This window comes from Hylaeus anthracinus, unplaced genomic scaffold (genome assembly GCF_026225885.1).
Source record: "Hylaeus anthracinus isolate JK02 unplaced genomic scaffold, UHH_iyHylAnth1.0_haploid 11994, whole genome shotgun sequence".
Classification (NCBI taxonomy): Eukaryota; Metazoa; Arthropoda; class Insecta; order Hymenoptera; family Colletidae; genus Hylaeus; species Hylaeus anthracinus.
This window is the reverse complement of record NW_026534341.1, coordinates 8,436,122-8,450,088: the sequence shown is the minus strand read 5'-3', so window position 1 is coordinate 8,450,088 and position 13,967 is coordinate 8,436,122. Positions and strand designations below refer to the sequence as shown.

Here is a 13,967-nt window from a genome sequence, read left to right as displayed (position 1 = left end):
GAGGTTGAGAAACCCTGCTCCGGAGGGTCTGAAAAGCGTTCGTTTACATCTGTGGGGGTGAGTGGGTTCTCAGGGGCGGCCACGTCGTCGTCAGAACGGAGTTTATGCTACGAGAATAGCGAGCCGGGTATCCGAAAAGTTTTGGCGCGAACGCAGTCGGATGAAGCGCGAGTTCCGGTGTCTTAATTATTTCGGAGTGTTTTAATTATTTTCAGCGGTGTAGCGTCGCCGAAAAAACGTGGGAAACCGTGGAAATTTGAACGGTGGCGGTCTGCAGTAACAGTGGAAGCGTTGATCGTCGGCCTATCCGATAAAAGTACAAGGTTAACGTCACTCGTGTATGGGACTGATAAGAACTACCACGCATCGTTCTAATAACTCACACAACCGAACGCGTCGACGACAACTGAAAACTATCTTTAATTACGTTCGCAATTACATAACCGCCTCGAGCCGTGGCCACGATGCCCCCCACCCCCCTTATTTTCCTTTGTTATTGTATCGGCACATTCGTGTTCAGGAAATACAAAAAAAAAAGAAAAAGAGAGAGAAAAAGTTTGATTCCGTTGTTTGTGCAAAGCAGAAAACTAATCGTTTGGACGTTAAGGTATGCAGAATTTACTTTAATTACTCGCCAACCTTGGCTACCACGCTTTATGTTACCAGCGATGTCATTGAAAGTATAACGGAAAGACATAAGGAAGTGAATTGAGTGAAAAGATAAGATTTTTCTCTGATTTTGAAGTAATAGAATTTTCTTTCCATTAGAATGTGTTTTTACTGCGCCTGATAGAAGAGATTCGCGTAGAATATATTGACCTTCGAATGTATGCGTATAATGTATGGTAATGCGCAGCGTATGTATGCATACATGTTTAACGTAGACACTAAATTGCCTCCGTACGTTGAATTACGATTTTATAAGAATAGCTCCTCGGAAGGTCAGCCGAAGATCAGCGTATTATACATGGTTAAATTTGTCGTTTCATCAACGGCAGTATTATATCATTAAAAACGAAGCATTCTATTTGAAAAATTATCAGTGACCTTGAAATATCCGAGTACGTGACCTTGAGGAAAAGATCTTCATCTCTGTACTTATCTTCACGAAACGAATATTTTTCTCGTTCTCGTGGGAACAATCGTTGAATAAATAAATATCGTACGCTGTTAAACCTGCTACAATTTGGAAGAACAATTTCACAATTGTTTCAAATAATGTCCAGGCTCTGTTTATTGGCTCGATATAGATATTGTACGGTCCCTGAGCCTCTCCAGAATAAACGAACAATCCCCCAGTGGGTCAAGTTCGACCGAAACGCAATCACGAGCTTTCGTTACCGTTGGTAAACGCATTTTAACGCGATATCGGCGATACCTCCCGAACGGCTGCACTTTACTCAGCGACAGAGTAGCCAGACACGGTGGCTAGAACGTTGAATAATTATTCGCAAAGTGTAACCGTTTGCAAGCAAATTAATTGTGGGACGTCCCGGTAACCTCGTTACTTGTTCCTAGCGTTCGTGCTTTCTTCCTCTTCGGCGCGCTTCAAGGATCTACGCGTGCAGATCGAGCGAGACGAGCCATAAAACGACGTCGTTACACAGGCACTGTAAAATTATCGAATTACCAACTGTATCGTTTCTTCGTTCCTCGAGGCCGTGCTTTCCACGCTTATTACTTTACGCGCGAACGCGGTACACTGAATCAAACGGCCTAATTTTCTCTTTGATGTTCCGTTCGCGGCAGTCCGTCGGGCAAATTTATCGGTCGCTCGAAATATCATGCGTTTCGCCTGCCCTTGTTGATTATTTTCGAGAATTTTATATGAAAGCCGAGGTTACTTAGGCTGGAACCCAAAAATGTTGCTTTTGATGCTCGAACGATACGTTTACCAGCAGGACAACGCGAGGGCCCGCGTTTCTTTACCAGTCAGAAATAAATTGGTAAGGTTCCATTTGAAGAAAGGTAATAGAGCAAAATGGATCGTATAGAATTCGGTAATGTAACGTAAAGCATAAAATATTACTAAAAAAACGAGGGAAACTTTAAGGACAAGGTAATATTACTTCCCAAAGGAGATGATACGCTCCGAATGAACAGCCAAGAAGAAACGAACGCTTTTCCCCCCGAGACGAGTCGAGCACCGATGCTTTTTATAGACACCCCCCTCCCCCTCCCGTGTTCGATAAACTCGAAAGTCAATCGATGTCAATTAAAGAGCGCGCGAGCTTCATTAGAACACAATTAAAAAAAAAAGCCCGGTCGCGTAATTCTGGCGGTTTAAACGCGTCGTTAAAATTTGTCGGTGTACGTAGGTACACGAAACGTCGACGAAAAAGGGAATACGAGGGCTCGTCCAATTCTCTGTACGGAAAGTAGTTACGTATTAAAAGTTCCTTTCATATTTAATTACAGTTTCTGGAATTTTGTCTCGTATCGCGGGCCCCTTTAATTTAATCTCATTTCTATGCAAGCTTTTCAAACATCCGCGCGGCAGCTCGACTCTATTCATTGGAATACTGGTACTCCATACTTTTCCACGCATTCCTCACCCCCGCGAAAATCCTTTGGCATAATAAACACGACGAATCCGCGAATGATGCGTTTCACGAACAATTTTTCAAGTTTAACCACTTGCGAAAGGTGTACGAAAGTTCGTAATTATAAAATGATCAGAAAATACAAGTTATAAACATACAAATAATCTATTCTTCATTTGCCAAATAATTCTACTAAATTTTGGAGTAACTTTGAACCAGAAGTCGGAAACATTAATATTACAATAATCAAAATTTCTTGAAATATCTATTTTATCTCTGTATAATATGGATTGCTCTACTAAAAAAAGGTTTGGAAAATCATGCTCCGATACTGCATCCTTCTGCGAATATTTCATTTCGTACTCAACAATTTTACCAAGAAAGAATAAATGAAATAATATGTTTATACTTAAATGGAATTGTGTCGAGACCTCGTGTTTATTTTTAATTCCAGACCATGTCACTTTCAGCGAGTCAAGTGCAAAGACATGCGATCGTGCGCAGCAGTTGTTGCTTAATAATTATTTGACAACAGGTCGACGCGAGACTTAAACAACACAGGATTAAAAAAGAGGCTGCGATGGCTCGACTACTTTTCAAACAAAGTTTCCACTTTCACGGCGAAACATTCTTTCTCCGATAAGATAGCATTTCCACGCGAAGAATCTTAAATAGATTGTCAAACGGGTATCAACATTCCACCAACTCGTATTACGGGCACCAAGATAATTAAATTTACTTGTTCAGTGTCAAACGCAACGATTAAACGCTGAAAAGAATGTCAACAATGGTAGGTCTAGTGCTCTCCTAATAAACAGACTACACTAACTTTAATAAACAGCACAGTACTGAAAAGTAATTTTTAAAACAAAATCATTAGCAGCGAATATAAATATAACAATTTCAATGATAAATGGACAATTTTAATTGTCCAAAACATTTTCATGACAGTAAAGCCTCCATTATGTGAGTTAATTGAGAAACAAAAGACCAACGAGTGATTGGCACTCGATTCTACATAATTTGTTTGCAAATAACTTTAATAGGCGCTAACAGAACATTTACGTCGGATAATATATCGAGGCAAGCAGCTGATCGACAAACTAAATTAAATTGTCCTTACGAGCAGTACATATTTACTCGTAAACTAAATTGATAGTATTAATTAACGCACGTTAAGCTACGGAATCAGATCAGTGAAACGGAATTGCGGGAAGCAAACAGAAACGAAATTGATCGCGAAGAGGTGTCCTGCCAAAAACTGTAGGAAAATTTGTTTGCAAACACAAGCTGGCCAGCGTTCGCGAGAGAACACTCATCGGAGCGGAATTTGTAGCGAATAGAATTTATATTCGAGTCCCATGATAGCTGCCAAGAGCCGTATCGAAGCCAATTCAATTTACCTGCAACCCGAAACTGACCTTTAACCTAAAAATTATGTATTCGCAGAGCATCGACGTTCCCTCAACGCTTAAGAGTAATTTCAAATGTCACACGTTAGTTCTCATTTCTAACACACGGCGCAACACGAGCTTCCCGATCGGAGTCACAGACGCGATAACGATTTTTCGAACGTAATGAATATCACCAGAAAATGCCAACCTGTTCGCAACGTACAACTTCGTCGATGACGCAATTACTGGAAGATTCTTTCGTTTCGTAGCTGTATCCGTGATCCTCGTTAACAATCGAATCTTGAAAACCGTCGTGTAAAAACGGATAGTAGAAAGATAAACGCGAGAGTTCCGCGAAAAGCGTCCAAACGATAACTAACCTAACAGCAGATTATGACTCGCGACATCAACAGACCGCGGCTCTCGTATCGACCACTATTTACGAATCGTACACTTTGGAGTACTTACATAAATTGTGAGCAGCGATGTTGCCCTCCGTCGGCAGGTCGTAGAGCAAGCGTATAGTATATCCAATAATCCACAGAGAGAAAAAACGCACTGATCAAACTCTCACTTTGCCTTTTTTTTTATCGCCGAGTAATCGGCTTTTCTTTCGAATCACTGATTCAAATCACACGCGACGAACAGTCGCACCACATCGAGGTTTCAACGGCACACACCTTTCACGAAGCACCACAAACAATACGGAATTGCATATCAACGAAGAGTACTCGATCTCGAGAAGTCGTTGTGTTGAACAGCACCAGCTTCTCAATGTCTCTGTGCGCGTGTACGTGATACCCTGGGTGTTGTATCCGGGGCGAAGAAAACTCCTTTACTGAAAACCACGAACGTTGCTTACGACCATACTTCGAGCGACGCTCCGAAGGAACTGCCGCGCTCTCGCGGTACCACGGACGCGCGCTTTACTCCGTGAACTTGGATGAATCGAAAGAACCCAATCGCATCGTGCGAAATCGATTGCCGTTAAGCGCGAAAATCCAACTGTACTCCGAATCGGCGACGCGTGGCGCGTCAGACAGGGAGTTAAATCTAACTAACCACGATATGGAAAACGGGCAAAATTTTGTGCAAATAACAAACGACGCACAAGATCTATCAGTTGATATATCAAATAGGATCTATCGCGATATCAGTTGGAATAGTCTAGAGAGAATGATTTTCGGGTAACTGGTTTTGGAACTATCTATTTTTTTTACTTATTATCGATTATAATAGATCGTGGTAGGCTAGAAATCGATGGGAAAACCCGGAACCGGTAATTCACTCCAAAACTACTGTAAGAAATCGGAGCAGCGGTCGATTAAAGCAAGTAATTGGGCGATTCGATAAAACCCGTTGGAGGACGCGATGTACCTATCGACAATCGAAGATTCTCTCTAGCAAACGGCGAAACGAGACGGATCACATATAGAGCGCACGCGCGCGTTCTAACGCGCTTTCGTTACGTAAAAGAAGTGCGCGTCGGTTGAACGTCACCGCATCGGGATGGTACACACTCATGACTCCTCGGTAAAAGGCGTAGAGAAGTGGTGTCGGAGAACCGGGTATATTTTACCACGGACGCGAAAGGCACCGTGTGTTAACCTACTTCTCCTTCCGTTGACTGAAACTCTTCGCACCACCAACGACGAACGTGGGACAACAACCGCGAACGAGAAAACCCACACGGACGGAAGGGTTGTACACGCGGGTTCTCGTTGTCTCTCCTCCTCACCTCGCGACGGGCGCGCGCGGGACCCTCTCCTTCGGGGTTCGCTGTTGTGTCACCGCGACACCGCGAAACCAGAAAACAAACAACTGCCCGTCGAGGACGCCGTCTTATTTGCAGGAAAGCTCGGCTCTTTTTCACTGGGCGGAACTCGTTGTCGTTGCGAGGGAAAAGAGGGACACAGAGGGAGAATGAGGAACACACATACACACACTGATGCGAGCGCGCGCGCGTGTCCAACGGGAGGGAATGAGAGAAGATAGAAGGAGAAGGAGAAAAAGAGAGAGAGACAGGCGCGGCAGAACGTCACACAATCCGACTACAACGGAGGTCCGACTCGAACTGAGCGCCGAGCGGCTGATCGAGGCCGACGTCGGCCGACTCGACCGAACCGAGGCGCTCGCCGATAGCGCGCTCCCTCCCTCCCTCCCTCACTCCTCGCGCTACTCGCCTGCTGTTCGCCCTCCCGCGCCCTCCCGCGTACCCGCTCCAATGCATCGCAGCCGCCACCCTCTTGCCTCTTGCTCTTCCCTCTCACGAACACACGGCCCACCTTCCTCGCCGCGCGCGCTCCGTTCCAATCCTCCCGCTCAGACTCGCGTTCCCGCTCTTTCCCCTCTGGAACAAGCTCGACGCCGCGACGCGGCGTCGAATCCCCTCCCCTCTCATCCATCGCCCACCCAACGCCACCGCGTCCCACCAAAGTTTCCGACACACCGGTAACTTATCGGAATTTACTCGTTACTCCGAATTCGTGAGCGACCGCGTGCTGAACGATAATGCTGCGCGCGAGAATACCAATAGACGCGCGCCCCGCACCGACGGATTTTAAACCTGGGACACCCACGCTCTATTTTTACGGTACATCGAGTAAGTACACTTGAACTTTTTTATTAATAACCTTACACGTTCCAGTGATAGGCTAACGGAAACTGTTTGCGTTCGCGGTTTGCGATAAGTTACGTGTAAATTGAACGTCGAGGACGTTGAAGACGAGCGTTTGCCATCGAACCATCCGAAGCATTTTGCTCCGTATGTGTAACTGTAAATGTCTAATATTTCTGTTCAAATACAATGCTGACATAATTTTTCCAAAACCTTTTTTATATAAACTTTTGGAACTGTGAATATCGAGCATGAAAGAGGATTGCTGTTGCAACACTAGAAAGTAAAAAGCGCGTTACATTGAATAGAGTTTTATTTGGGTTACCTGCTCGCTAGTGGTACCTACCCTGTGCATGGCATACTCGACTTCGGTATAACGAGGTTCGTTGTGCTCAAATTTCGTGTACACCGGCTGGCCTGATCGATAATTGGCAGCGTATCGTTGTCGAGCAAGAAATTACTGGTAGAGGTTTTCACGGAAAGGTTTCCCAGTGTTTAACGCTTGCTAAGGAAATTGTTGTCGAGCGAATCGGTAAGGGGGTTGAGCCACGAATGCTAATGGAACACCACTTACGCGCTCGTGTCTGTCTCGCTTGCTCCAGAATGATACGATAAACGATACAAGGCGGAGATAGGTTATTACACGGGTGTATTATGAGACGTAGTGTGTATATAAGACAACGAAGAGTAGAAGAAAAGTGACTAACAGAGCCGACAAAAACGAAGCGTGCGCTTGTATAGATATAGTTGGTCCAACACGCGTGTATGCATAGTTATTAAAGTATAAATATAACATAAACGTAACTTAACTGTCCGTGAAGCAATGCAGCAGAAGAAGTACACGTCGAGGGGAGCGTGGCGCACACACTAATTACAAGGCTTCAAATTAATTAAACTAATCCATTTCAGATTTTGTTCGTTACCAACACATTCGATTAACCCCGCATATGTTGGACTTGCCAATCTGTTTATTAATTCAGCACATTATTTTCTGCGTGAAGGTAGCTCAGTATTATCAAATGATTAGCAACATATTTTTAATTACCTTTGATACGCAATAGAGCAACAAGATGGAAACGCAAATTAAATTTATCACTTTAGTTATGTAAATATCGAAGCAGGAAGTCAAAGACTTTTCTGACAATTATACTCAAACGTCAGCGCTCTAATTGCACGTAGTGATCTACTTTCGTATGCAATTGTAGACCACGCGGAATTTCACTGGAAAATACGATACCGTGAAAGTGAGTTATGATGACGTTTAAACGTTATTATTAGAATAACAAATGTGTATGGATACATCGCGAAACAATACAATGCGGAGCGCCTTCATACATGAAATATCGCGAACGCTGAAAAATGTAAGAACTATCGAATCGGGAAACATTGGAAAGTTTCCAAAAAAAGAGATCATTACTTTGCTGTGGCTCCTGGCTGCCTTTGGAAACTCTCCAGAAGATGTGTAGCGTTGGCTCCTAGCGCAATATCGGCGAAAGTCTGTTTCGAAAAAAAACACAAGACGAAATTAATAACATCCTGCCGCCTCTTCCTTTATACTTTGTAAAGAAGATATGATCCCGAAGGATTCGATAGAAAATATTCAAACTTGGATACACAAGCACCATATCAGAACAAAATCGTTCCTCATATAAATAAAAAATTTCAATTAAAGCTTCTCCAAGTATGTAATTTCCTAGAAAATTCATTTTAAGATGTCATAATATGATTTTGCAATAATCGTAGGTTCGAAGGTAGCCCGAAGCCAGTATTCGATAATAAACAACTCAAAGTCGCAGACGATCATTACGATCTCGTTCGAGCTCCGTCCTGTTCCCATTCGATAATCGGGCACGGCGATCGACAAATTGCACGTAACGCGCGTTTGTGCAACTTTTTTCTGCCACCTTCGAAATCCGTGACATGACGGGGCACGGTTGTACGCGAAACCTTGCCGACTTACCAAAGCCGTTGAGCAACTTTCGTACGTGTCTAGTCGCTACTCGCGCCGATGTCCAACAAGTTGTCGACATCGCGCTGGTAAACACGGCAACCGATAGAGACTGCACGACATTAATCACTTGAAACGCCCGTCATCCGCCTCATCTTCGATCGCGCAAGGAAGACACGTTTCGTGTCGATTTTGAGGAGGTGGCCCGGCTTAAGAGACGCACGAATGAATTGGCACTTCTCCAAAGTGCAAATTTCACGTGTGGATTACCGCGGGAAACGCGGTAACCGAAGGATCTTATGCATACCACCTAACGCCCGTTTAAAGATGAATCATTCCGTTGAGGCCGGCCGCTTTTAGTCCATCTTAGCTCTAAACAGGGAAACAGCAACACCTTGGGAGTGTTTGGTTGGACGTCAGCTATTAGATAAGTGACAGAGGGGAGCAAATAATTTGGATATGAGGAGCAAGCTTTTATTTGGATATCACACGTATCGAAACTTGAGCTTTGATTTCTCTTCGTTAATTTCTGTAGAGATCTATACGACGAGTAGGACTGGTTGAGTATTTTGATTGATTCTTAAATGTATAGCGACCAAGTATACAAAGTTGCGGAATTGTTGGTATGTAATTCCTATGAACGAGGGAGGAGGAATCGACTGACGCCAATTACGGCGATGTAGCAACGCGATCGAGCAGCGTGCGTGGACGAAGACGGTGCAAAAACGAAGGAAACGACGAAGAAAGAGCGAACAGAATGGCAAATCTAGGTCACGACCCAAATCATTCTCCACCGGCCTCCGTTTGAATCTTTCGCAATGCATGAAAGTGCCCAAAGCGTTTCGAAAGCACCCGCGCGAGGGAATACCCTGTTTCACCGCGAGCTTTCCTCGTTTTCTCCAATTGAATCTCGAGAGAAGCTTCAAATAAAACCACGGAATCGCAGACATGCATTAGGTATGTTCCTTGTCTGGGGCTCACTTGGATATTTCATACGCTCTATGAAACGTTCATATCCTTGCAATAACATTGGAGCTTCCTATGCTATAGAAATTTTTGCTGTTAGCTCTTATTGTCGAAACTGTTTAAAAATAATGTAGATGTAAGATGTAATGTAGATGTAGTTGCGAGCAACTACATTTCTCAAGTTTCATTGTTGCGTCCCTTCTTCGAGATCTCTTCAGAAACTTATTTCTGAAATACCTGAGTATATACTTATTAGTCATGTAATTTTAATGTGTCTATGGATACTCGATATAAATAATCAATTCCTCTGAGAATATACTCCTAAAAAGGTATCCAAGGAAGAACAAAACGTCAAGTAATTTCATAATTCAACAACTATATTCCACCGAATGTTATAAATATATAAAAAGAACGAATGCCTCGAAGTAATTTAATTACTTTTCGCATTTGGTTTTACTTTCCTTCTGAACTGCTTTCTCCTCCGATGAATAACATTCCTAAAAGTCGTGGTAAAAATTACACATGTATGCATAACGGCATCCGCAAGTGAACGCCAGCTACGTAAATATAGTCGGTAGCGAATGTGTTAATTCCATCGGATTCTCCGCATACCGCGTCTCCAAGTTCAAAGAAGAATCCGCGAGTGTGTGATTCAATGACGCGGAGGAATTAAAGCGCTGTCCCAACGCTGGTGGATAAGTAATGAGGCGTATTCCCGAACGGGACCGATCGGAGCGGAAACACGTGTTACCGGGAGTTTTTCGAACGAGGCCTGAGGAAATTTCTGCAGGCAGCCTTGAGAGTGCACTTGATACGCGAGCGCGTGCCGCGTAAACGCAAGGTAACACGCGAGTAAGCTCTCGTCGTCGATGCGCTCAGAGGCGTCCCGACGGTCGCACTGCTCGGTTGGTCGCTCATCCCGATCTCTCGATGTCGAGACCACGATTAAAAATATACTAGAAACATTTAGAAATCGTAGTATGATACAACTTAATATTTTCTTTTGAATCTCCAGGACAAGTTCGCACTTTTCTTCCTACTCTAAACCGATTTCAACCGGAAATGACTTCGCTAGATTTAGATAATTTAAAAATAAAAATGAGTTAACGAAACGTCATTTGCTAAATGACATTTTTAAAAAGGTCACACATTTCTGCATACATATTACTCCATTTAAATAAATCACTAACAGTCTTACGACTGAGGGTTCGTAGAGGTATAGGAAGTTAAAGAGACCGAGGACCGAGTAATAGAAAATCTGATGAAAAGTACAGGTTTACTCCCATCAGATGGCCGTTTTAAAAGCCAGTGTGTCGCATTCGCGCACACGCACGCAGCTATATGTGCAACTGCAACGATCCACGCGTGCACGTTAAGCCATGCATCGGACAGCTGCAACGTTGCCTCCCGTGCATCGGGTGCACCGTCGCTGCATCGTGTGCGTTGTTGCCAAGCCATCGTATCACGGTGCATTCCCATAGAACCGCGAACGCGCGTGTACTCTCAGCCTTCAGAACTTCGCGACCACTCGAAACGACCAATCGCGCTTCGAATTTCCTCCGATCGTTACGCTGTTTTACTTCTTTTTTCCTCGTTGCACCCCGGAAATTCGAGTTGATTAGATTTCGTCCAATTTGATTCGGTTTTGGATAGTTTTCCGATAAGTACCGTGCCTTGGCCACTTTTGGAACACTATTTGTTATCTGGTTTCACAGTTCGTTTATCTATGAGACGAATTGCGTTAACTGATGGCATAAAGTAAGTTTAAAGGTAAACAGAAATAAATAAAGTGGTGATTATGTTACGTTACCCTATATCAATGCAACTTGCAGATTGTATTAAATTGATCGTCGCGGTCTTTCGTCGAGTACATCGAAGGTATGTAAATGGAGATACAGTGATAAAATAAATTGTGCGTACGAAGGGATATATTGGATAATGCGGTTTCACGATGTGACGGTGCGTGGGAATAGTGGCTGAATGCCAGTTCGAGTCCACTGTCGAGGTCCACGGTTGCGGCAGTCAACCGTGCTAAATATACGCGTCAATCTAATAACTTTCCTAACGGTGCACTTCGATTTGTTTCCCTCGCTTAGCTATTCCTCCTCCAACCTATATTTCGCGCTAAAACTAGATCTACCCACTGGAAATACCTCGTAAATTTCACAGATAAAAGTGCACTCTTCAGAAAAAGAAAGTGACAAAAAATGATAGACATGTAGACACGAATTAAAGTATAGAGTAGGATGACTCACACTTTACCCCATAAGAAAGCTAACGCCACGAACTCTGAAAGAGGCACTGCATGGTGCGCAAGCTAGAGAAACAAAGAACTCATGACTCTGAAAGAATACAGACCAAGGTTGCTTTGAACTACACTAATTAAAATTTAATGAAACATTAAGTAATTCGATTGTAGTCGATTTATACAGTTATTCGAATGTACGAATAATGCGAACAAAATGACCCTGGTATCCTGAATAAAGTTTCATGGTTAGTTAAACAGGAACAGTACTTTGCGTCGCTCGGCCAATTACGTAAGAACGTTGACTGATGAAAGCCAGAGATACCAGTCGCGAACTCAATGCGCACGATTCTGTCCAATATCTTATCTCCGTACTTGTCGAAAGCAATACTCGAGTGTTTTCGATGAAAGATCGTCGCGAGCTGCGGAACAACTTCAAGGACTACGCCAAGGGTAGGTCAGTACCCCGGGCAAAGAGGTCTGACGCAAACGCACACACGTGTTCGCCCTTCCTAACGCGTCACGAGTTCTTGCTTAATTATATTGCCCGGCTTACCTGCAGTGTACATGACACATTTACTTTGAAATTGGATGAAATGTAGGTGACCAGGAGCAGAGACGTAGCAGTTTGACTGTACCTTGCACCGTACCCTCCGTGTTTACTAACAGTAATCCAAAAAGGACAATTAAGTTAGCGGTACCTACCTTTTAGAGACTTCATGAATCCCATGCTGTACCAGGCGACCTCTTTTGACTCTGGGTCGAATATCAATAAACAATGCTCTTCTTGCAAAGGTCATGGCTCAATTTTTGTTTTATTTATTGGTAAAAGTGAAGTTATTTCTAGAAATAAAAATTTCATTATTGGAGTTATTTGTAGGAATGTTAAAACTGAATTCAATTACAAAAGTGGTGACGTTGATGAAACAGTGAATAATTAATAGTAAACTGCAGGTCGGGAGGTTTATTTCTCGATTAGAAACAACAGTAGTAAATCTTCTTTAATTCTGCTTAATGGCTGTTTGGCTGTCGTATTTGGATGATGGGTCAGCTGTTATGGCACCGTGGGTCACTGCTTGACCCGTGTGAGTCATAGATTGTCGACCACTGTTACAACCGTGTACAAGTTTTAAGCAATTTAATCGAAATATTTAACAACTCGTTACTCTCGTCAAACAAAATTATTTTAATAGTACACAAATGTTTGGCTCTGTTGTGAGTGTACATTTTTTAAATGAATTGATAAAGTTAAATATTATTCGATTTTATTGTAAAAATTTAACAATCTTTCGCTGTTCGTTACACTTGACAAGTAGATGACCAGGTGCTAGAGTTCTCAAACGAAGTTGTCGTTGATAAGATACCGAGTCTTAGGTATGCGCGAATATTTGTTTACTTTTCGAACGAATGGCACGGCACGGCATCGAAGAAGTTATCACCGGTTATTTTCAGTCGCGTTAACCTTTGGATGGCCTCGATTTACGCATCGACGACTGCCAAAGAAGTCTGGCCAGTCGTGTTTTCTTAAAAATGTACATACTCGCGTACAGAGTTTAAAGCAGCGATTACCGAACTTTTTCGATGAGGCCCCACTTAAAAAAAGAAAACTTTTAAGAACGAGGTATTTAAACAAACAAAATTTGAAATTAAATTGTTTTCGTCGATTATAATCCCGTTAAATTTTTGACTCGATGAAAATATAAAAATATTTACACAAAGCCAAATGAAGTGTTTTCATATTCGTATCCCAAATGTTACAAAACAAAGCACTCGTAAACATCCAGGAAACGTGTTTGTATAATTTTCTGCAGGTCAAATGTGGTAATATTTTATAGAATTAATAAAATTTAGATGGATCTGTACAACTTTTCACAAGTAAATTCAATTTAAACTACAATGAAATGGAGCGATCAACTGTCAGCCTGGTCTAAAAATGTTAATTAACTCATGTCCATCAGGGAAGCAGAGATCGATGGCTCCTGCCTTCCTCGTTCATGGAACGACTCTACCATAATATACACGAGTGTAATATTTTATCACGTACAAGTAGGAACGTGAATCTTCGAGAAAACACATTTAGCGGAAGAGATTCCCGAAAGGCAATCACTCTTTCGTTCATGTGGACGTTGCAGTAAGAAAGTGCATCAAAGGTCATTTACTAAGATCCGTTCATATTACTGCAACGAAACGCGGCATGTGGCGCGATTACTTGACTACGTCTCCAAAACTGCGAGTTAATGTCGCACATTAACAA

The 13,967-nt window shown here is 42.8% G+C and overlaps 1 protein-coding gene across 3 annotated transcripts in view; it reads right to left on the bottom strand.

The window, feature by feature from the left end:
* Window positions 1-6,007, bottom strand: part of LOC128888914 (mucin-5AC-like) — a 290,940-nt gene extending 284,933 nt beyond the window's left edge. The window contains exons 1-2 of one of the 3 annotated variants that reach the window (XM_054146127.1): window positions 5,315-6,007; window positions 4,406-4,775 (exon numbers count right to left, since the gene is read on the bottom strand). The gene's annotated coding sequence lies outside the window, so the exon portion shown is untranslated. The remainder of the gene's footprint in view (window positions 1-4,405; window positions 4,776-5,314) is intronic. The other 2 variants (XM_054146128.1, XM_054146129.1) reach the window with 2 other exon arrangements.
* Window positions 6,008-13,967: the final 7,960 nt, after the last annotated feature.